At 51.2% G+C, this 21,872-nt stretch overlaps 2 long non-coding RNA genes across 2 annotated transcripts; both read left to right on the forward strand.

Annotated features, from left to right (window-relative positions):
• The first annotated feature begins 743 nt into the window (after positions 1–743).
• On the forward strand, positions 744–1,479 carry LOC140680572 (uncharacterized). The gene is made up of 3 exons (XR_012051903.1): positions 744–1,049; positions 1,198–1,248; positions 1,453–1,479. It is a non-coding gene; the product is annotated as an uncharacterized lncRNA (long non-coding RNA).
• A 3,294-nt stretch (positions 1,480–4,773) lies between these two features.
• LOC140680567 (uncharacterized) lies at positions 4,774–5,447 on the forward strand. Its single transcript, XR_012051897.1, has 2 exons — positions 4,774–4,890; positions 5,317–5,447. It is a non-coding gene; the product is annotated as an uncharacterized lncRNA (long non-coding RNA).
• Positions 5,448–21,872: the final 16,425 nt, after the last annotated feature.

Genomic DNA, 21,872 nt, shown 5'->3' on the forward strand with positions numbered 1-21,872 from the left:
CACACAGTTTTCCTTCCCCTGTTTTTACTGGAAAGCAACGCTGGAGACATAAGTGCAGTGCTTGGGTCACGTATGAATCCTACACCAAGGGAATGTGCCCCAATAGTGTTTGAACCTCAGCAAGGACAATGCACAGCAGCGACACAGCGGAGGGGATTTCTCTGCCAGTGTGCAGGAGTCAGGACTCTGGATCTGGGCTCAACACTGCAAAGTTCCCGTGTTTGGACAGAGGAAGGGGCTGTCCCCGGGGCGCGCGGGGCTCGGCCGTTGGGCAAGCGGGGAACGGACACATGGACAAACGGCCTCGGTGCTTCAGTTGCAGAGGCAGCAGCGGCGGCGGCGGCAGCAGCGGCGGCAGCAGCGGCAGCAAAAGCAGTTTTTCTCTTCTTTCTCTTTCTCTTCTTTCTCTCCGGCTGTGGGACACCTTCCTCTCGGTGTCCCTCACCCGCTGTCCCTCCCCTCTCCCTGCCTCCTTCTCCCCCATGCCGGGCCGGGCCATGCCCCCGGCCCGCCCCCAGCCCCGGGCGGGGCTGCCCCGTCCCCGCCCCCGCCCGCCCCGCCGCGGTCTCGCCTCCGCCCGGCTCTGGCTGTGCTGGCGGTGGCGCTGCTGGGCGGGCATCAGTGCCTGGGGCTGGGCCCTTTGGCTCCGCCTGGCCCGAGCCCGGCCCCGGCCCCGGCGCAGGCTCCGGCCCCGGCCCCGGCCCCGGCTCCGGCTCCTCCCGGGCTCCGCGGAGGACACACGCGGCACGGCCGCTGCCGCCTCCGCCGCGGCTTCCCCGGCCCGAGCTCCGCCGCTCAGCAGCGCGGCCGCCGGCCCCGAGCCTCCCGTGTCCCGTTCCCGAGACCGAAGGCCTGGGGATGGCCAGCCCGAGGCGGTTGAGGGGCGCTCGGGGGCCGCTCCTGGCCCCGGGCCGAGCGCTGACAGCCGCGTCCCGCCCGCAGGGAAGGCGCAGGAGGCGCTGCAGCAGCGGTACCGAGTGGGTTCGCTGCTGGGGCGCGGCGGCTTCCGCAGCGTCTTCGCAGCCACGCGGCTCTCGGACGGTGCCCCGGTGAGTGGCGGGGCCGGCGGCGGGCGCAGGAGGAGGAGGAGGAGGCGGAGGAGGAGGAGGAGGAGGGAGGAGGAGGAGGAGGGAGGAGGAGGATGGGGCTCGGCAGGGCGGGCGGCGAGCTGAACCCGGTGGTGCCTTTGGTTTGCAGGTGGCCATCAAAAGGGTGCCACGGAACCGCGTCCGGCACTGGGACGAGCTGGTGAGTGAGCGGGGCCAGCGGGAACAGCCGGGCCGTGCCGGGTGGGGATGAGGCGAGGCCCGGCATGGGGGAAGCCACCAGGACCCCTCGATGGGGAGCGGGCGTGGGGCCAGCGCAGGGCGCAGAGCATCCCGGGCTGGCTGAGGGGTTCGCCAGCCCTGGCAGGACATCAGTCCCACTGGTGGCACTGTGGTCCTCCCGCAGCCCGACGGCACCAGCGCACCTCTGGAGATCGTTCTGCTGGACAAGGTGTCCACTGGCTTCTCTGGTGTGGTCCAGCTGCTGGAGTGGCTTGAGCTCCCCAACAACATCGTGATGGTGCTGGAGCGGCCAGAGCGGTCTCAGGACCTCCTGCATTTCATTCGGGCACGGAGGTTCCTGTCTGAAGAGGTGGCACGGCAGCTGTTCCGCCAGGTGCTGGAGGCCGTGCGGCACTGCACCAGCCGTGGGGTCCTGCACCGCGACATCAAACCAGAGAACATCCTGGTTGACCTGGCCACTGGCCAGGCAAAATTGATCGACTTTGGCTGTGGCACCTACCTGCAAGACACAGCCTACACTCACTTTGCAGGTGAGCCCGGGCAGGGGTGTGCTCCCGGTCCCGCCATCTCATGGCCCAACATCTCACAGGCCAAGCTGGGTGTGGCAGCGAGGATTCTCCCTTTTGCTGCCAGTCAGGGTACTGAGCCTTCCCCTGAGTTGCTTTTGAGCGGGGCTGGGTGGGGAGGCATCTTCCAGCTCCACTGGCAGCCTTTGCCCACCACTCTGCCTGGGGCTGGGGTTGGAGGCAGCAGCAGCCAGCCCGACAAAAGCACCTGTGGGTGGGGGTAGCATAGGAGGGAGCCAGAACCAGTGCACCAGCCAGTTTGGTGTGCAGGTGAGAGGAAGGGCTTGGGCTGCTCCACTCACCTTGTTTGCCTTGGCTTCATAATATTTTTAGGGCACTGCAGGCAGGGAGGATAAGGAGATGATTTTTCCCCCAGCCCTGAGTGGGTTTTTGCCTTGCATGTCACGGTCAGGCCTTGCCGGGGCTTCTGCTGCCCTCTTCCAACACCAGTGGCTTCTTGTCCAGCCCTGAGTTTGTACACATGTCCCAGGTGCTGGCGAGAGTGCAGCAGTCGCCCTGTGTGCCACTGGGGCGGCCCCTGCACGCCCAGGGATGCTGGGGCCAGGCTCTGGAAGCAGCAGCATCCCCCTGATGAACTCCATCTGTATTCCATAGGAACACTGTCATACAGCCCCCCAGAATGGACCCACTTGGGCTGGTACCATGGCGAGGCAGCAACGATCTGGTCCCTGGGCATCCTGCTGCACCAGATGGTCTGCGGGCAGCACCCTTTCAGGAGGGGCCGGAAGATCAGCTGGGACCATCAGCTCTCGCTGCCACAGCGGCTCTCTCCAGGTGGATCCTCATCTCTGGCCACGGGGGAATACCAGTGCTGGGAGACAGCAGCAGCTCGTGAGCATCTCGCTCTGGCAGCCGCTGAGGAGGTGCCACATGTCCTGCTCTCCTGCTCTCCTCCACAACAGGGAATTGATGGGAAAGTTTAGGCACAGCTCTGAGCACAAAAGCAGCATGGCCTGGGCATGGGAAGAGTGGGGCAAAGCAGACAGGAGCCTTCTCTAGCTGACCGGTGGTTTCTGGTTTCTCTGCCCAGAGTGCCAAGTTCTTATCAGGTGGTGTTTATCCATGCACTTCTTGGACAGACCTTCATTAGAAGACCTGTTCTATGATCCTTGGATACAGGATATTCACCTGCCATAGAAAAAGGGAGAGAGCCACATGCACACTTTGCTCCAGGGCCCTGGTAAGTTACAGGTCCACACATGCCCTGGCAATCAGAAGCAAGGAAACCCAGACTTTTTTCCCTGCCTGTATCAATGCACTGGGATTGTTGGGTGGGAACACGCAGCCCTTGTGCTGGAGCTGAGCTGCTCTGCCCAGCTCTGGTGGCTGCCATCCGAGCTGGTTTTGCTTGTCCTGCTTCCCTGACAGCTGGGGCCCTGGGCAGAACCCTGACAGCCTGGTCTGACCCCCAGGGAAGGAGAAGGAGCCCTTGGAGAAGCTGTACCAGGCGGGGCTGCTGCTGCTGCTAGAGACAGCAACGACAACATCAAGGATGACAACCTCTTCCTCAACCTGGCCACTGGCAGCTGAAGATGATGGACTTGTGGCACCGTCTTCAAAGCCAGGCTCCACAGCGAATTCGCAGATGAGTCCACAGCTGGGGAAATGCTCCCAGATTTGGGCATTGCTCAGACTGGCTGGGAACAAAAGTTTCTCCCTTTGCTGGGGCAGATGCAACTTCAGTCGGCTGCCCAGCTGCTTTTTGTCAGGGCTGGGGGCGTGGGCTGGGGTGGATACAAGATGGGAGTTGGCTCCTGGCCCTGCCAACAGCCCCCAGCACCCAGCATGGCCTGGGCTGAGGCTGGGGCTGGGGCTGGGGCAGCCAGCCCGGCACAGAGAAACCCCCATGGCGGGAGCAGAGGTGGGACTCCAGAACCTGTGCAGGGGCTGCTTTGCTTTGCGGGCAAGGAAGGGCTTGGGCTGCTCCACTGCCCTTGTTTGCTTTGGGATCACCGTTATTTTGGGGGGCAGTGCAGGAGGGAAGAGAGAAAGTGTGGCCTTCTCTCCCCCATGGGTGGGATTTTCCCTAGCATGTAGGGGTTGGGCCTTCCTCAGACCTCTGACAGAGATAAGAGTTTTTTCTTGTTTCCCCTTGTCTCTAATCTCTTTTCAACAGTTTGTTGTTTGTTTTTCTAGAGGAAGCGTTCTATGTAAGGTCCAGTCGGGATTGGGAAGTGCCTGGGAGCAGCTGCAGCGTGGATGGGCCGTGCCCTTGGAGAAGGCTGAGGACATCGTTTGGGACCAGCTTTTCTCCCAGCGGAGGATGGCGTGAGGTGAGTCCCCGTCTGCTTGGCATGGTGGGATCAGAGCTTTTGGGAGACGGCAACAAGCACAAGGAGGCTCCTGCTCTGGGCAGCTGCTGAGGGGCTGGATGTGCCGTGGCTGGCTGCAGGCTGGGAATGTCCTGCCCTCCTGCTCTGCTCCCAAAGGCAGCAGTGATGGGCAGCTCTGGGCACAGCTCTGGGCACAGTCAGCATGGCCTGGGCTCTGTGGGCAGCTGGGACAAGGGGACAGCAGCCTTCAGCTGACGGGCGCTTTCTGGTTTCTCTCCTTGCAGCCGGGCTCTGCGGGTGCTGAGGCTGCTCTGGGCTCTGCCAGGGCTCTGCTGGGCTCTGCCCCGGGCACAGCTGGGCTGGCTCTGCCCTCACAGTGCTCTGACAGCTTTGCATCAGACGAGCCCGTTGGAGCACAGTGCCTGAGCTTTCTGCTTTGGCAGGTGAGTGAGACTCCCCTGCAGGCCAGGAGATTGCAGCTGGGGACACACATCCAATTGGCAAGGACCCAAACTCTCCATAGTCCCAGCTGAACCCCTGGATCTCCGCAGGAACGCCTGGATCTCCACTATTCATTCTTCATTTCTTTTTGGCTGGAATTGTGCAGTTGCATCTTTTTCCTCCTCTAGAAGTGCCACCAGTGGCCAAAGCTGGCAAGTGAGCCGTGTTCCTGAGGCAGTGCAGTCTGGAGCTGATGGATGGAGAATTGCCCTTCCCACTTCCAAAGCAGAGCAAAAAGCCGTAAGTGGGATTTTTCATCCGTAAGAAACCCCTGACAATTTCAGAGGGAATGTTCAGCTCATTCCCAGAGTGAGAAGGAAGGTCATCTTCTAAAGGATTTGGGATTTGACAGAGTTGAGATTCCCAGTCCTGCCTGGAGCTGGAAGGGCCCCAATCAATTTCCTATTGCTTCGACCACAATTTAAAAAAAAGAATGTTGGAAACAAACCCCAAAAACTGTAAAAAAGGCTGTTGAGGTCAGTAAGATGGATCCATGCCATCAGCACATTTACAATGTAAATAAGTGAGTTCTCTTTTTAAAAAGATCATTTACCTCTTAATGCAAAGTTACAGAAGTTGTTTCTCTAACACTTGGATTTTATTTGTATCTTTTACAATTCATCTAATTGTATTTTTTTTCTTTTTCCTTTTTTTTTCTTTAAGCAGAGGTCCTGGCCCTCTTCCAGCCAAAAGGGAAAGGGCCCCACCAAGCCTTGTTACCCACAGACAACATGGTAAAGCTGAACACTAAAGGACCTTGGGGGCATTATTCTGGAATTAAAAAGTTGCCAGCTCCATGGACAACAGAATTATTGTTCCTAACCTGAATGACATTGAGCAAAAAGAATGAAGAACGGTGTCACTAAAGTACTACTGACTTTTGCCAAAACACCTCCAGAGTTTCACCAAGGGATCAGTCATCAAAATGTTTTGAAAATTTAAAGACCAAGGTAGCCAAAGCACTCAGTGTCACTAATTGCTGGGTATGTTCTCAGCTGAAGTTGGGAGGAATGGGGTTCCCTTGGAGGGCCCACCCTGTGGGGTGGCCAGAACTCTGTCAATGGGCTCTGCCTCGTAACGGAGTCAATGAAGGGACAGTTACAGAAAACTGTGCTGTGGGACACGGGAATACAACGATCAGTGTGACAGTATTCACTCAGATTTCCGCTCAGGAGAAACCAAACCCTGTTACAGTTATAGAGGCTACAGTGTCAGAAGATTTCTGTGCTTTACCATCACTCCCAAAGTCAGTAGAACTTGGGGTGCTGCAGCTGGTCAGTGTCAGTGTCACACCGCTCCCAGCTGCAGGGCCCCCATTTAGGGTCCTTCAGCAATGACCACACGGAAGACTTAGGGCCCAGAGAACATTTTCCACCCAAAGAGTGCCTTGGGTTTCCGAAAGCAAAGGATTCTGGTTCACCCTGTGCCCCATGTGCGCTGCCCCATCCCGTGGAGTTGACATGAATGAGCTGAATGGATTATTAGAAGAGGTAGTAAATGATACTGTTGAAATGCCCATTAGCACAATCTATGAGCTCAAACAAACACAAATGGGGACTCCAGAGAACCGCATGGCCTTGGATTATCTGCTTGCTGGACAAGGAGGAACCTGGGCTATCAGGGGACGGGGATGTTGCACTGCTAGCAGTGATGGGTTTGAAGGCCAACAGTCAGGAATCACCTTGACAGAAAGAGCAGTAGAAGAGTGGCAGAAAAAAATTCTTCTTGGTGGGATTGGCTTCATGGCTGCCAAATTAGAGGCTGCTGTGAAATGCATTGGTGGCAGGGCCTGTCATCACTGCAGTGTGTGCACTTGGTGAGTTGCTGTGACACTTTGTGCTGGGAAGTGGAGTATTGGGACCTTTCTTAAAAGAGACAGTCTCAAGAAAAGAGAGGCATTTGATAAATAACAGAGAATAGCAACTATTTAGGCATGTTTTAAAAGGAACGTGAATAGCTCTGAGTAATGAAGTTAAACTGCACTTAATTGTAGAACAAGAGGAGATGCCTTTATGCCTAATACCTAAATCTAAGCTGTGTTACTGAAAGAATTGTTACAAAGGTTGTAGTTGATTGTAGGTCTCAGGACCGATCAAAGTACCAAGGCCTGAACAGTTTGTGATCAGGGCCTGAACAGGCCCTGAGGCAAAGCTCACCACTAGATGAACCTTCCAAGCAAATGTTGTATTTGTATCCACTCATTAAGGAAGCATGATTAACAACATGATCAATGCATGTGTTCCTTGATAAAACACGGATTTATCTTTCTGTATTTAGAAACAGACAAGGCCCCATCTGGCCTTGTTTGGGGGTGAAGGATCAAAGTCAACTCCCTTGGTTCCTCCTTCAGCCCTGGCCAGGCTTTGGGAGAAAGCAGTCAGGAGAATGAAAGCAGATGTTCTCGCAGTGGCAGTGATGCCAGCTTGTTTGTTTAACAGTGTAAAAGCTGGGTCCTCTCACAGCTTTGGGCTTGGAGCCTCATTGCTTGCAGAGGTGGAGGCACCTGCAGGAATTCCCAGTGTCTGGGAGTGGCTCTCCAGTCCTTGGCTTCCCCCAGCTGATGTGTGGCTGTGGATGATGGTAAAGCCTGAGGCTAACTGGTGATGGATCTTTCCTTAATCACTCCAGGCAATCTCTGGTAGCAATGACTGGGTGCATTGCTGAGCTTCTTTTGTAATGCTTTGCTAATGATGATGTGCTTTGCTGAGCTTATCCTTTTGTAATTCTTTGCAGCTGTGCATGACATAAATGACACAATTCCTTCAGTTGGTGTCTGTGTCTTTGGTGCTGACCCTGCCCACTGCTGAAACAGGGCCCCCTCCAGCCTAGAGTGTTACCTAGGAAGAGAAAAGCCATCACTCTCTTATAAATTATGACACGGGACCAATTTGTGTCACTTTATAAAGAGACTTTTATTAATTTAGCAAGCAAGCAGTACGGGCAAATGCAGCGCTGGGCGGCCGGGGAGCCTCTGCTCCCCCCAACGGCTCACACCGCACCTCCCGGTCTTTCAGTTCTTATACCCCTTCAGTTCCGGACTTTGTTACACTCTCGACGTGCTCTGCATCTGCGCGGCGTGTTGCTAGGGGTCTTTTTTCTGCTGTCTGGTGGCCCTCCTGCCCCACTGTTTCCTGTGACTTACACAATCCCTGGGACTTTTCCTGATGAACAAAAACTATGCTATTGTCTTTCACACCTTAGAATTTTTTTAAGCATTCATTCTTGCTTTACACAGTGTAAATGATGAGCTTTCATCTTTCAGCTGGAATTTGCAACAGCTCCTCAGGCTGACTGACCTCAGGAAGACCATCAGAATCACTAAGTTGTGGTCGGGACATTAAAGCTCATCCCATTCCACCCCCTGCCGTGGGCAGGGACACCTCCCAGTGTCCCAGGCTGCTCCAAGCCCCAGGGTCCAGCCTGGCCTGGGACACTGCCAGGGATCCAGGGGCAGCCACAGGGGCCTGCCCACCCTCACCGGGAAAAACTTCCTCTGATACTCATCTAACCCTGCCTTCCTTCATCCTGAGGCCATTCCCATTCCAATGGCTCCGTGTCCCTGTGAGGAATCCCTCTGCCTCAGGCCACAAGCGCTTGTACAGAGCACCCCACACCAGAGTTCCAGGGGCTCTGGGGGCACACGAGCACTCCGAGCCCTTGGCCAGGCATGTCCTCAGCGCCTTCCCCGCGAAGCCCCGGCTCTGTGCCCGGCTCTGTGCCCGGCGCTGTGCCCGGCCAGGACCGGCCCTCCCCAGCCGCACCCGCCGGGCGGCTCGGAGCGCTCCCGGCCCGGGCCCGCGGCGGGAGGGAGGAGGAGGAGGGAAGGAGGGATGGCGGCGGGGCCGCGCCGGGGCGGCGGGGCCGGCACTCACCGAGCAGCGGGATGCGGCCGCTCCCCTCGTCCTCGGACCCCCGGCTGGAGGTGCCGCCCCGGCGCACACCGACACCGCGGGCACGGGGCCGCGTCCGCCTGCCGCTCCCACTGCTGCCGCTCGGCCCGGCCGAGCCCAGCTCCGGCAGCGACAGCGGCAGCGGCAGCGACAGCGGCAGCGACAGCCACAGCGACAGCCACAGCGGCAGCGACAGCGACAGCGAGTGCTCCGGCTCCGGCCACAGCGCCATCGGGTCCTGCCCGCCCGCCGAGGGAGCGGCGGTGCCGGCGGACACCGGCTCCGAGCGGCCCCGAGGGAGCGGCGGTGCCGGCGGACACCGGCTCCGAGCGGCCCCGAGGGAGCGGCGGTGCCGGCGGACACCGGCCCGGAACCGCCCCCGCCCCGCCCGCCGGGGCTGCCCCGGAACCGCTCCCGGGACCGGCCCGCGCCGCCCCTGCGGCGTTTAGAGCTCGTAAGAGCACGGAACCAAGACAAAGGGTGTGGTTACTGCGGTACATCGGTTTCATATGAGGCATTTATCAGGTCACTCCTAAGTCAGAGACGCCCCTGAGCTGCAAGTGTTATAAATTTGCGCCACAACGGAACATAATCCAATTAACAATTTTATTAATTTACAGCAAGTAGGATATGAACAAGGGTAACAGCGCTGGGCAGCAGACAGAGAACTTCAAAAACCGAAGCTCCACTGACTGCTACCTTGATTCGCTCAAACTGTCTCCTTTTATTCCAATTTCTTCTTTTGTCTCCCTGGAATTTGCAAGCTAATTCCTGCCGTTATCTTGTGTTTGTATAAGCAGTCTCTGGTGTGAATGGTTGTTGTGATCTTATCGTGCATAGGCAGTCTCTGGTGTAAGTGGTTGTTATCTTATCTTGCATCAGCTGTGTCCCTTTGCTGTTTGCATACCTCCGTTGCCTAACCTTATCTCAATAGACAATACCTCAGTCTGTATTTTTCTCACAGTTGTCTAACCTTTACATATATCTTAATAAACAATATCTCAATCTGTAGTTTCTTACACAAGAGACCCCCAGGGACCATCCAGTGCCACCCCTGCCCTGCCCAGACACCAACAGTCCCACCCTGGGCATCCCTGGCAGCGCTCTCCAAAGGCTCCTGTTGCTCTGGCAGCCTCGGGGCCGTGCCCGTGCCCTGGGGAGCCTGGGCAGTGCCAGCACCCTCTGGGGAAGAGCCTTTCCTGATCGCCACCCTAAACCCCTCCAGGCCCAGCTCCAGCTCTTCTCTGGGTCCTGTCCCCGCTCACGGGCAGCAGAGACCGTGGTGAGCTCTGACCTCCGTCTCCTCCAGGCTGAAGAGGCCAAGTGCCACCAGCCGCTCCTGGCGTGGCCCCTCCAGACCCCAGCCCTTTCCATCCAGATGCCATCAGGAATGTTTTCCAGCCGGGCTGTGCTCGGGAGCTGCCAGGAACAGTGCACTGCTTGGAGAGAAGGGTTTGTGATCCAGCTGGCACTTGTCCACCCTGTCCCCAGGTTACAGGGCACCCATCTCAGTTTAAAACATCCTGAGGAATAACATGAGTGACCGGCAAGAAGCGAGGATTGCGTTTTCAGGGCTCCTCCTACATCTCTGCCATACATTAACACCCATTGCCATGAGGTGTTTTCAGTCCCCAGGCAGCCCTTGAGCTGCGGGACCCCAGAGTGACTGGCACAGGCACCAGTTGTGCAATTCTCTTTCTGAGGGCGCTGCAGTGCTGTGAAGCAAAGTAGTGGGTTGGAGTTCTGAGCTGGCTTAAAAGGCACCACTGACATGGCTAACAGAACAAACTCCTTGGAGTATTTCTGGTGTTATGAATATTACTGGGATTACATAGATCCAATTCCAGTAGATGGAAGCAAGCTGAAGGTTAATAAATGTAAGTATTGTGGAGTGGTAGGTGCTAATCTTGCGCAGGGAAAATGTTGTGTACCTTGTCTCCCTGACCTGGTTTTGTTTCCTTGCAATGGAGTCCATGGCAGTGCCTGGTTTGTGTGAATGGGTGTTTGCCTTCAGGCTGGATAATTACTAACAAACACTCTGGGCTTTATCTTACCATATTTGAAGCTGTAAGACTGCTGACACTAATTCTTGTTTACAAGGACAGATTTTTTTGAGTCATTTGCTAAGGGGAAATTTGATGACTTGTGAATCTGCAGTGTGGGGTGTTAGTTACCTGTGTGCTGCTGTCACCAAAGTTCACTGAAAGAACAGAGGTTTTCATTAAAATACTGGGTTTTCATCTTGGGACAAGGCTGACATTGCAACTGGTAAACATTCCGACTTTTGTCTTTCCAGTAGCCAGGAAAAATAAGCTGCAAATATATTCTTTGGCCTTTCCTCCTTTGATTTAGTGCTGCTGAACTAATAAAGTAATAGTGTCCATTATTCTGCAAATGCTTTGCTGCTGTGGAAACTGATTCTGCTGGGCTTTGCAGTTTATTTCCAAAGGATATGAAGTAGCATTCACCCATCTCACCTTGCCATAGCTCGTTCCATTTCACACCTGGCTTTGCACAGTTAAACAGCAGTGTCTTGTTATGGCTACTTGTAGTGGCAAATGATTTTGGCTTTTCTAATGTAACTGCACTGGTCAGGTTTCGCTAAGATAAAATGACAAGCTGCGCCCCAGGGGATTAACCGAGGGTGATGGGTGGACTGACAAAGACCAAGGGAGAGCAGGCAGGGTGTGTTGGAGTCACTTGGGCTGCAGGCAGTGCTTTCCCTTGATTTCTGTCAAGCGTCTGCCTGTGGTTGTATCTTCAGTTCATTAACAAAGTTACAGGCTTTACTCATTGCTCTTTAGTTTACTGAAGATGGCTGCAACTGTTCGGATGTGGATTCAGAGATTAAATTGTTTTTCCCAAGGTTATCACAGTGAAATTATTACATATTCCAGGAAAATGTAATGGCCTTTCAGAATATCTTCATGTCTCTCTCACTAACAATGCGAGAAACCGCCTTTCTGATGGTGAAGGTTGAATTCTGTGTTAGGAGTTGCTTGTCCTTTGCTTGCTTGGACAGCAGTAGGAAAAAGGAGCAGAAAGTTACTCTGAACCACCTCTAGAAAAGTTTTGCTGTTCATTCAGATCAGCCAAGGGTTTATTGCCTCTGAACTTAGAGCACCACACCTTAAAGAAAGTGGTGTGATTATCCACATCCTTCCCTACAGAAAATCCTGCACTCTAATGTTGTAGAGCAACATTTGGTGCTGCTGGGACCAGGCAAATTATGAGCGGCTCCTCTGATTCTCTTAATTTTAAAGTTAGGACAGATGATTACCCCCAAATTCCGCTGGGGAAACCCCAAACTGCTTAGCTAAGCTAGATGTAAGTCTCTGGCATGTGGCTGGTGTAGCAAAACCCAAAAATCAGGAATAAACTTTCTCCCTGTTTTCTCCTTAATAACATTTTTCTACCGTTTGGATCACCTGGTGCATAACAGAGGTGGCATTTGTGTTGTGGCACTTACCTCCCCGGCAATTGATGGGGTATTTTTCTTCAGCTGCCTGTTTTCTTGAAATTTGTAGAAACTGTGCTTCTGAGGCAAGTGTTGCCTTTATAAAGAACAACCAGAGACCTGGTTCAGGGAACAGCACGGCAGCCTGGTCCCTCCAGGCTGCTCGGGCTAGTCAACACACGCAAACACCAATATGGCAGACGGTTGAAAAGCGTTTATTATCCTATCTCGTGGGTTTAAATAGTTTTGGGGGTTTTTGCTACGTCAGAGGGGGGTTGGGGGTCTCAGGGGTTAGTCGGGTAGTGGAAATTTACCAGGGCAGGTGTGGCTACATTCTTCTGGGGTTTCTGGGGTTAACAGATAAGTGGGGAAGAGAGAGGGGGAGGGGTCTATCTTTCCGTGACATCCCGTGGTGGTCTTCCGCTCCGCCTGTCCCTGTCCTACCACAGGCAAGATGCTTGCCCTCTGTTAAATTTAATTGAAATTTGTTGTCAGTTTTATGGAGGAAATTACCCCATATGTGCCTAAGAGTGACCTCATCAGCCTTATTTCCATTAAAAAGCAGGGTACACTGATCTCATAGTGACTTTTTAGTCCCACTTGTTCTGACTCCCCTCCTCCCACCCCTGAAAGAAGTAGAGAAGTCTGCCACCTTTCAGGCATTTTTATACTCTAAGAAGATGAAAATAGACATTTTTCCATGTCAGCAGCCTAGGAGGAATAGAGAGTGCATCCTCTTGGTAGTATTATTCTTCCTTCTCCAAATACTAGTGGGAGAACACTGGATTACAAGTTCTAATGAAAACACCAAGGGAAACAATTCCCAACAGCTGGTTGGGATTTTTCATTGTTTGGAGTAAAGGTACCAGTCAAGCAATGAATAGACTTTGCCTGTCTTTGCATAACATTTACATTCTTATTCCCTGAGAAGCTGCGCTGGGATTATCAGCTCCATGTGCTCAGGGCCATTGCCGGGGCAGCCCCAGGGAATTGTACAGTTCCATAGCCCTGCAGTGGGATTGCAGTTCCCTCATTCAGTTTTGTCTGCTAGGAGATTTAAAAATTTTTTTAATGTGAAACACAGACCTAATTCTCTGCACTTCTTTTCCTCCGTTATGTGGCTGGTCCCTGAAACTTTTTGAGACTGAATTTGTCTCATAAAAATGAATCTAAACCCAGAGAAAAAGCCACGGTCTTGCTTTCTATTTATAATGTTGTGCATCTCTCTCAGTTGTGTACAAAAATAATGAAAATCTTAATTGGCCCATGATGTAATAGGCTATTTATAAGCATGCACACACATATGCACAAAATGTGATGGTAAAATTTAGCAATAGGAAAGCTTTTTATAGATTGGTAAAATATGAAAATACAGGATTCCAGTTAAAGAACAACAACAACAAAAAAAAAAAAACCCACAAAAAAACCAACAACAACAACAAAAAAAAAACAACACCAAATGAACAAAAAAAAACCAAACAAAAGCAAACAAGCAAACAAAAACCAACTAATTGCAGAATTTAAACCCAGAGAATTTTGGTTCAAGCTCCACCTGAGCCCTGGAGCCAATATATTTGGCTTCAGTGAATTCCATGAAATCTGTTATAACTGTTTTTAAAAGATAAAGCCAGAATGACTCTGACATGGAATTCTATAAATCCAGACTCTTAATTTCTGTCCCAATGGTGTGGAACACTTCAAAACATTGGGCTTTTCAAAATGTCCCTGCGCAAAGGAAGAATAAAATAAGCTACCCCTCCCCACTGATATTTTTCAGTAGCCCAGCCTAAACTCCTGTTTCTGATAAGGGTACAGCTGGGCCAGCTCTAGTTTTGGGTTTAAAAGGAGCTGGGCTCATTCTCTTAATCTCTTTGTGGCTTTGATGCCAACACATACCAAACTTTTTCACAAAGAAGCACTCAATCAAACATACTGGACCTGTTTCAAAGAACACAGTGTTTTCTATACTTGCAGAGGGAAGATTTATTTTATCTTGGTCAGTATTTGTCTCTGGAGTCAGTGACCCTTCTTTTTCCACCTCATCTGAAGTGAGCCACCGGCTGTGAGTGCAGGGCAGAGCACCCAAACTTCCCAAGGCCACCCCCAGCACCACAGTGACCCCAGGAAGGAGCGTTTTGGAACCAGTGGCCAAAGGTGGTGTGGGGGCGGGAGCGGATCCGTCCCCTCCCTCAGTGAACCCAAGGCTCGGGCAATAGAAGTGGCACAGCACTGAAGCCTCCATGAACGAGCAGCTCCCTTTGCTCCCCCAGCACCTCACGCTCCCACTGAACCGGCTGTGGACACACTTTGGCACTGCAGCCCTCTTGTTCCTGAAATAAACCATGTGCTCCTGGCAAAGCGGGCAGCAGCTTGCCCTCTGCCATGGTGGCTGCAGGGGCACTGCAGCTGAAAAGGGCAAGGGCACATTCTCTTCCACTGCACTGATGTGCTGGGAGGGGCACAGGCACTTGGCAACAAACTCCCCTTGCTATTTCTCTTGGCATAAACTGCTTTCAAGGCTGGAATTCCCTTCCTGAGGGCCTCTCCTCAAAGATCCTGCAGGATTAGGCAGTAACCACTCAGGCTTCCTGCACTGTGGTTGTGTCAAAGGAGCCACATTCCAACATCTGCACAGGTCCACTCACCAGAACACTCTCTGGAGGCTTTTTCCAGCCCCTCCCTCATCCCTGCTGCCATACCCTGTTAGGAGGCTCCCAAGACCTTCAACAAATTGGCACTTGGAGTCCTCTGTCTGAAAGGAGAAACAGAATGGATCAAACAGCACACCTTTACTAGAGATGATAAACCACCTTGCTGTGATTTATTTCTGTCATGCAGAATGCACGTGACAGAATTACTCTGCTGTGCCCACAGACTCCACAAAGCAGGAGGCGGACTAACAACACAACAGACATGGAAATGAATGTGAAATTGCAGGGTAACAGAGGCATATTGCTAAAAATTTACTGTTCCTAAAAATGGCAGGAGAAGTCTGTGTACTTGAAAATCTCAGAGTTCTTGCAAGACGTAAACGAAGTATTCATTTTTAAAGCTTTTTCCACTTTATCATCATGTTACTGAGCAAAATGCTCGGCTTAATAATAAACATATTTATCCCTCATGTATTCAATTCTGGCCATCAAAGGAGCCATTGTGAGCAAGGCAAGTCTAGAAATGTTCTCTGGAGTGCCCAGAAATCATTAATGAAAAACAGCATCCAATGAGATTTGTTTAGGCTTTGAAACCCTCCTATGTTATAATTTTCTAGGTTTGAAACATACTATGAGAAAACAATTTTAGGACTGATGAAACTATTAAAGCCAGTCACACACAAAACTCGTCCTTTTTGCTTGAGTTCTGTTTGTTTATTAAGCCCCACTTCAATTCCACTTCTCCCAGTTCCAGCACTGAAACCCAGTGAAGTGCTTGAAAGGAGCCACTGGTGTAAACTTGCACCCCCTGCCCTGTCATCCTCTCTGCTGAGTCCCCCACGCACTGTCCTTGGCATGACAATCATCCAGTATCTCTGTGGAAACCTCACGTCTCTTTTCTTACGGTAATCCCAATACACTCACCCAACAAACGCACACTCACGTCCCCGGTCAAGGCTGGAGAATTTTACCTTCACTGTTTCTCTGCTCATCCATCTCTGTCAAGCCCAGGGACATGCAGGACCCCCTGTGCTCTCCCAGCTCACCCGTGTCCTGGTGAGAGGAGGCAGCTTCTCTGGGCACCCTGTGCCAGGACCTGTCCACTCTCCCAGCCAGGAATTCCTTCCCTAGACCCCATCCATCCCTGCCCTCTGGCAGTGGGAGCCATTCCCCGTGTCCTGTCCCTCCAGGCCTTGTCCCCAGTGCCTCTCCAGCTCTCCTGGAGCCCCTTCAGGCCCTGGAGGGGGCTCCGAGCTCTCCCTGGATCCCTCTCCTCTCCAGGTGAGCACCCCCAGCTCTCCCAGCCTGGCTCCAGAGCAGAGGGGCTCTACCCTTCAGAGCACCTCCATGGCCTCCTCCACGCTTGTTCCAACAGCTCCACATACTTCTTGTGCTGGAGCCCAGGGCTGGGGCAGCTCTGCAGGTGGGGTCTCACCCGGGTGGGGGAGAGAGGCAGAATCCCCCCCATTCCCCCACCTCTTTTGATGCAGCGTTGATGCAATTTTGGCCGTGCATGACACCCATCTCTTCCCCCACTGCGTAACTCCAAGGGTTAACTCTCCTGGCAAGGGCCCTCCGCCCTCCAGCAGAGTCCCTTGTTCTTACCTGCACATCTGCACACAAACCAGGCACTGCCACAGTGCCTTCCAAAGGCCACGCAACAGCTCTCTCTACTTAGGCCACAGTGGAATCCTGAGACACGGAGAGGTCCTGGATGGAATCCACGGTCCGACTGCAGCCCACACGTCTCTGCAATACAGAGCGATTTGGTGCCAGCTTTGATGGGTGCCTCTGGGAGAGCGGGGAAGGCTGATGCCTGTACAAGCCCTGCCCTGAGCTATCCATGTCCCAGTCCCTCTTGTCAGCACTGCACGATCCCACAGAAATAAGACAAAAGGTCTGGAGCACAGGACCACTGATTTCAAACCCATCTGCCTGCCAAGGCAGCTGATGATCACACTGCTGGGATGCAGAGCATTAACATTTGCTTCAATGATGTGTATTAACATCCAAAATGACACAGAAAAATAAGGGTTTGTGGCCAGAGATGGTTCCTGGCCAAGGCTGGCACAGGATGCTGATAGCCATGCACAGCACAATTCTTCTGGCTATCACCTTCATACCAGACAGTGTAAAGTTGGAGAGAAACCCAAGCTGGATGCCCAGAGAGTTGGAAGATCTGCATGTCTCATCCCTCATCCCTGTTTCTTGCTCTGGGATAGGCTCAGTCCAGGGCCCCAGGGCTCCCTGCTGGCTCCAGACAGATCTCTTACCATGAGGAACTCCATTCAGTATTTGGATGTGGGGCACGAGCACCCTCACAGTAAAGTACAGATGTGCAGCTGCCTTCATCCTTCCAATCACACCTCCCTCAGAAAATTATATCAGACATTGTCACTGCACTTGTCTTTGTCCAAACCCACAGAGTCTGGAATTAGCTTCCCTGTCCTTTGAAAGACTTTTTCAGTTGTGTCTTAGCTCAGCTCCAGTTCTGTGATTTTGCCTGGGCCCAGGTCAGTCGCAGCACTGCCTAAGAGTGACCTGCCCTGACCAGATGGGTCTCTGGGTACTGGGGCACTGGAACTCTTCCAGCCTCTTCTCTGCTGTTCCAGGGGTGCTTAACAGCTAACAGAGCTGGCCAGAGCTCTCTTCAGACAGTCCCCAGGTCCCTGGGATGCAAGTTCTCCAGCTGATTTTAAAATATGGATAGCTAGCTGGTGGTATTTGGCTGCTTGATAGACAGGAAAGAAAACATCCTTTTTTGCTAAGAATTATTTTTTTGTCTTGCTTCTGTCAAACAAAGAGGAATGCTGTCTTTAATACACCTGCAGCATAGCAAAGAAAATTCCAAACCTGCCGGGCTGTGCTGGGCCCGCTGCTGAGACACATGCACAAACAATCTTTTTTGTTCTTCAAAAAGATAAAAATGCCTGTAATAAAACTTACAGTAAAGTAATATTGTCTCTCAAACTGTTCAAGAAAAGGGACATTGGAGCTTTAATGCCCCAGTGTGAGATGTTGAATAAAATCTTCCCCCGAGTTTGCACCCAGTAATAAAATACTAATTTTTTTTGACAAAACTAGGTAGGTCTATATGAAAACAGCTCAGGAGGCTCTCACGGTGATGAGGACAGAGCAGAGAAGAACATTAAAGGTGAAGTGTTAGTTCCCTGAATTAATGCCCTGATGGAGCCAAATTGTTTTGCAAAGAGACATAACAGTTTCTTCCCCTTGTTTCCGAGTGTCTGAGTCACCCTGTAACTCATAATCTGCACTAGTGCAGATCAATCTGACATGAGTAAGTAACATATCTGGCTCCTGTGCTCCAAGCCACATGTCTCCAATGTAAATGGAAGTCAGGAATACAGAAACAGCTGTGGGAAAAAGAGAAGACAAAAATCAGAACAGATATTCTTCTATTTCCCCACAGGATTACCAAGCTAAGCTGCTTGGTACCTCCTGGACTATGTTTTAAAAGAGTTCCCTAACTCTTTTCCTAGCTGGAAAATCTGGAGTGGCTTTGCCCATGCAAAGCCAACGATCCTACTCACAAGAAGGAACAAACCAGTTTCCTGTTAAATAAAGCAGTTGGAAATCTGACCTGTCAGATACTCTCACTGACCAGCAACAGGGATCAGCATCCAGGCCCACGTGGAGCTGGGTGTTTTTGCAGACTATTTTCCCTCTTGGAATTATATTTCTTTCACACCTTTTATTCCATTTTAGTCCCTGAAAGGGAAGTTTCTTAGAGGGAGTGGGAGTGTTGAAGTGTCAGAAAACCTCACAGTGTGGCCACGCTCTGTGCTGCCCACTCCTGCCCCCGTCCCACCAAAGACACAGCTTCTGCTTTGGGAAGCCACGAGCCTGGGTGGATACGGGAGAATTGATTGAATGGATTTAAAAAGCCATGGAATTTCCTAGTGTCTCCCACCACTGCCTTGTAACATAAGTGATAAGAACAAGACAAGTCACCTGTCTTGTCCGCATCCTCTTCCACCGCTGCTGATAGGCACAGAGATGTCAGAAGCTCGTGGAAGGTGCTGAACAGGCCCTGCTCCTCCATTAGCTGCAGCACGATGGAACTGAGCCCACCGAGCTGCCTGGAGAGCCCAGCCGAGGTGCTGCTGGCCTGGCAGGGCGGGTGCAAAGCTTGAAGAGGCTGTTCCTCAGTGTCTCATCCCTGAACATCTCCCGCGCGGCCGCCGGGTGTGGCAGGACGCGGTTCCGCAGCCACCTCGGTGCTGGGGACACGTCCTGCTCCCCGAGGGGCTCTGCCCAGCCAGGGACCTCACGCCACGCAGTGACAATGTGAACAGATGCAGAGGGGACAGCCACTGCCTCACCCCCACCTTCACCGGCTCTGAGGGTCTCCCCTCCGTGTGTGGAGGGTGGTGCTGGGAAAACAGGGTCCCAGTGGGCAAGGATGGAATTCAGATGTTCTCTGCATTTCTCCAGCTCAGGCACTTCCACGTCTGCAGCAGGGTCATCTTCTTCCACCCCGTTCTTTTTCTGAGTGTGACGATACACACGAGATGAGGCTTGAGGTTTGTTCTTTAATATTTTCTGTAAGAAGATAACCACCATCAAAACAAACATCAGATACTCCAAAGGATTTTCCTAGAACAAAATTGTGAAGCAAGGTGTTCTCCTGTGCTGATTCAGTTGTTACAATGGCAAGTACCAGCCTCGTTTAGCAGCCTCAGGGAGCCTGTGCTGTTCAAGGGGGCCCCGGGAGCTCCAGGGACTCCAGGCTGGAACCCTGTTCCAAACTGGACCACCCAGCCTGGGCACGAGAGAAGCTCCTGAAGCCTGGAGCAACACAACCCACACATGCACTAAGTTACAGGCATCACTCCACAAACCCTCTTCACATCTTTCTGAGGAGTTTTAAAGGGTGAAGAAACTGTAGGAAAGCTAAAGCTTTTACAGAATCCCTAAATACATGACACTTTCTTAACTGATACAGAACATTTAAACAAACCTACAGAAGCTTTAATGTGCACCAAAAGCAGCTGCTGCTGCAGGAAACCAGTGCTGCTTTAAGAACTCCCACTCCCAAGTTCCTTGCACTTTTTGTTCACAAAGAGAACAAGAGAAGTCACACAAGTCCTGGCTTGTTTTCCTTTCTTCAAAACTGGTTACAACAAGAGACACCAGCTGTTAACTTTCACTTGCTTTACTTATTTATTGTTTTTACTTACACATCTCTTTCAGATCCCCATTCACAGCTTTGAGCACAAAGCCTCCAGGCACTGCTTCTTCTCTTAAGATTTCATTAAAAATACCCCTTTTCAAAACCTGACTCAAGATTTGCCACTAAGTTTCATTTTAAAGCTCTTTCCCTTCATAAACTGTGTTTCCCCAAAGCTTCCAAATTGTGTTCAAAGGTTCAAAATCACCACAAGGAAGATCCAAAAAATGTCTTTCCCTTTCCTTTCCTCCTCCCTCAAGGTATATCAGCCAGACAGAAGGTGTTAGTCCTACTTCCAGAGAAGTTTGCCTCATTTGAACTGCTGGCCTGAAACAGCTACAACAAAATACACCTTGCTGGAAGTATTTCAGCACTTACTGAGCAATTCTTTGTTTCAGTCCTTCTGAGCCAGGGCCCGCAGGTCCTCCTGCAGCTGCAGCTCTTTGCTGACAAGGCTCCACCTGTGCAGCAGCAGCAGCTCCCTGCTGGAGAGGACGCTCTCATTAACTGTGTAATGCCTCATCTCCCTGAAAGCCTCCACAACAACAGCACAGTATTGCAGCACAGAGCTGAGGGTGCTGAACAACCCACTCAGCTTGGCCAGATCTACATTAGTCCTGGCAAAGGAAAACACGAGTGCCATGCAAACCATCACTACAGCTCTTAATCCCTGCTGTCAGAATGGCCAGGAATTAGGGACGAAGGATTTGACAGCAACTGGGCATCACATTTTACTTTATTCCCCGTGTATTCAAACACCTAAATCCTCCTGTCAAAGAAATCCCATCCACATTCACTACTCAACACACAAACTGGAGGTGAAAAAAGCCATCTAGCAGAGATAAAGAAAGCCTCCTGACCTTAATAAAGTTCAAACTGGACAGAGGATGAAATGCAAACCAACTAAAACAAAAAACAAAACAAAGAACTTACCAAATATGTTTGATTAACGCGACCAAAACACACAGAAGTTCATTTACAAGCTGAATAGGAAGAAGTTTCCTATTCTCCTGGGATTGATTCTTGTTTTCTCTCATCTTCTAAATTTGTTAGCCATAGAGTATGGAGTAAGGAAATAATTTTATTTATCACCTTGTTCTCCAGAAACCTGAAAAACAAAACTGTGGTAAGCGCATTTCTCTCCCTCTCAAGATTTTTCATAAAGGTGCACAGAGAGAAATAAAAGAGAAAACAATTTCTATTTCTGCTCCTTGTTTTTCCTATGTGGAATGTGTTTGGAGAATTGTTTACCTGGAGTGAGTGCTTGGTCGGATTCTGGTGAGGATTGTTTGAGCCTCATGGCCAATCCAACCCACCTGTGTCTGGACTCTCGAGAGAGGGTCTCAAGTTGTGGGAGAGTTAGAGTCAGAGAAAGTAGTATGCACTTTTAGGATCTTCCTTTTATATAGTATACTAATCCATTTTAGCATAATTATAATAATCATTCAGCCTTCTGAATTGAGTCAGACATTGTCATTTCTTCCCATTGGGTTTTGCCTGCATTTACAATACAAAACAAAATGGAAAAGAAAAGAAAAGAAAAGAAAAGAAAAGAAAAGAAAAGAAAAGAAAAGAAAAGAAAAGAAAAGAAAAGAAAAGAAAAGAAAAGAAAAGAAAAGAAAAGAAAAGAAAAGAAAAGAAAAGAAAAGAAAAGAAAAGAAAAGAAAAGAAAAGAAAAGAAAAAGAAAAAGAAAACCACATTTGAAAGGCAGATCCTCAGCAGCAGCTGGTCCATCTCCTAAGGGGGACCATATTCTAGTGCACTTTTGGTGCACTTGCCTGAACTTGTCAGGGCACTCTATGTTAGCAGAAGAGATTTTCTGTGAGGGAGAGGCAAGGGGAGGAGAAATAATGTTCTAGACAGCTCAAATCCATTACTGTGCAACTTCCTGTGCAGGTGGTCCTGCGAGAGGATGGGAACTGGCGGTGCTTGAAATTTAAAAGGTAAAGACACCAGCACAAGGTGTCATTTTGCTTTTTCAAGGCAGTGATTTCCAAATCACAAAGCCCCCCACCATCATCCCACCTACCAC

Source organism: Taeniopygia guttata, chromosome 25 (assembly GCF_048771995.1).
Source record: "Taeniopygia guttata chromosome 25, bTaeGut7.mat, whole genome shotgun sequence".
NCBI lineage: Eukaryota > Metazoa > Chordata > Aves > Passeriformes > Estrildidae > Taeniopygia > Taeniopygia guttata.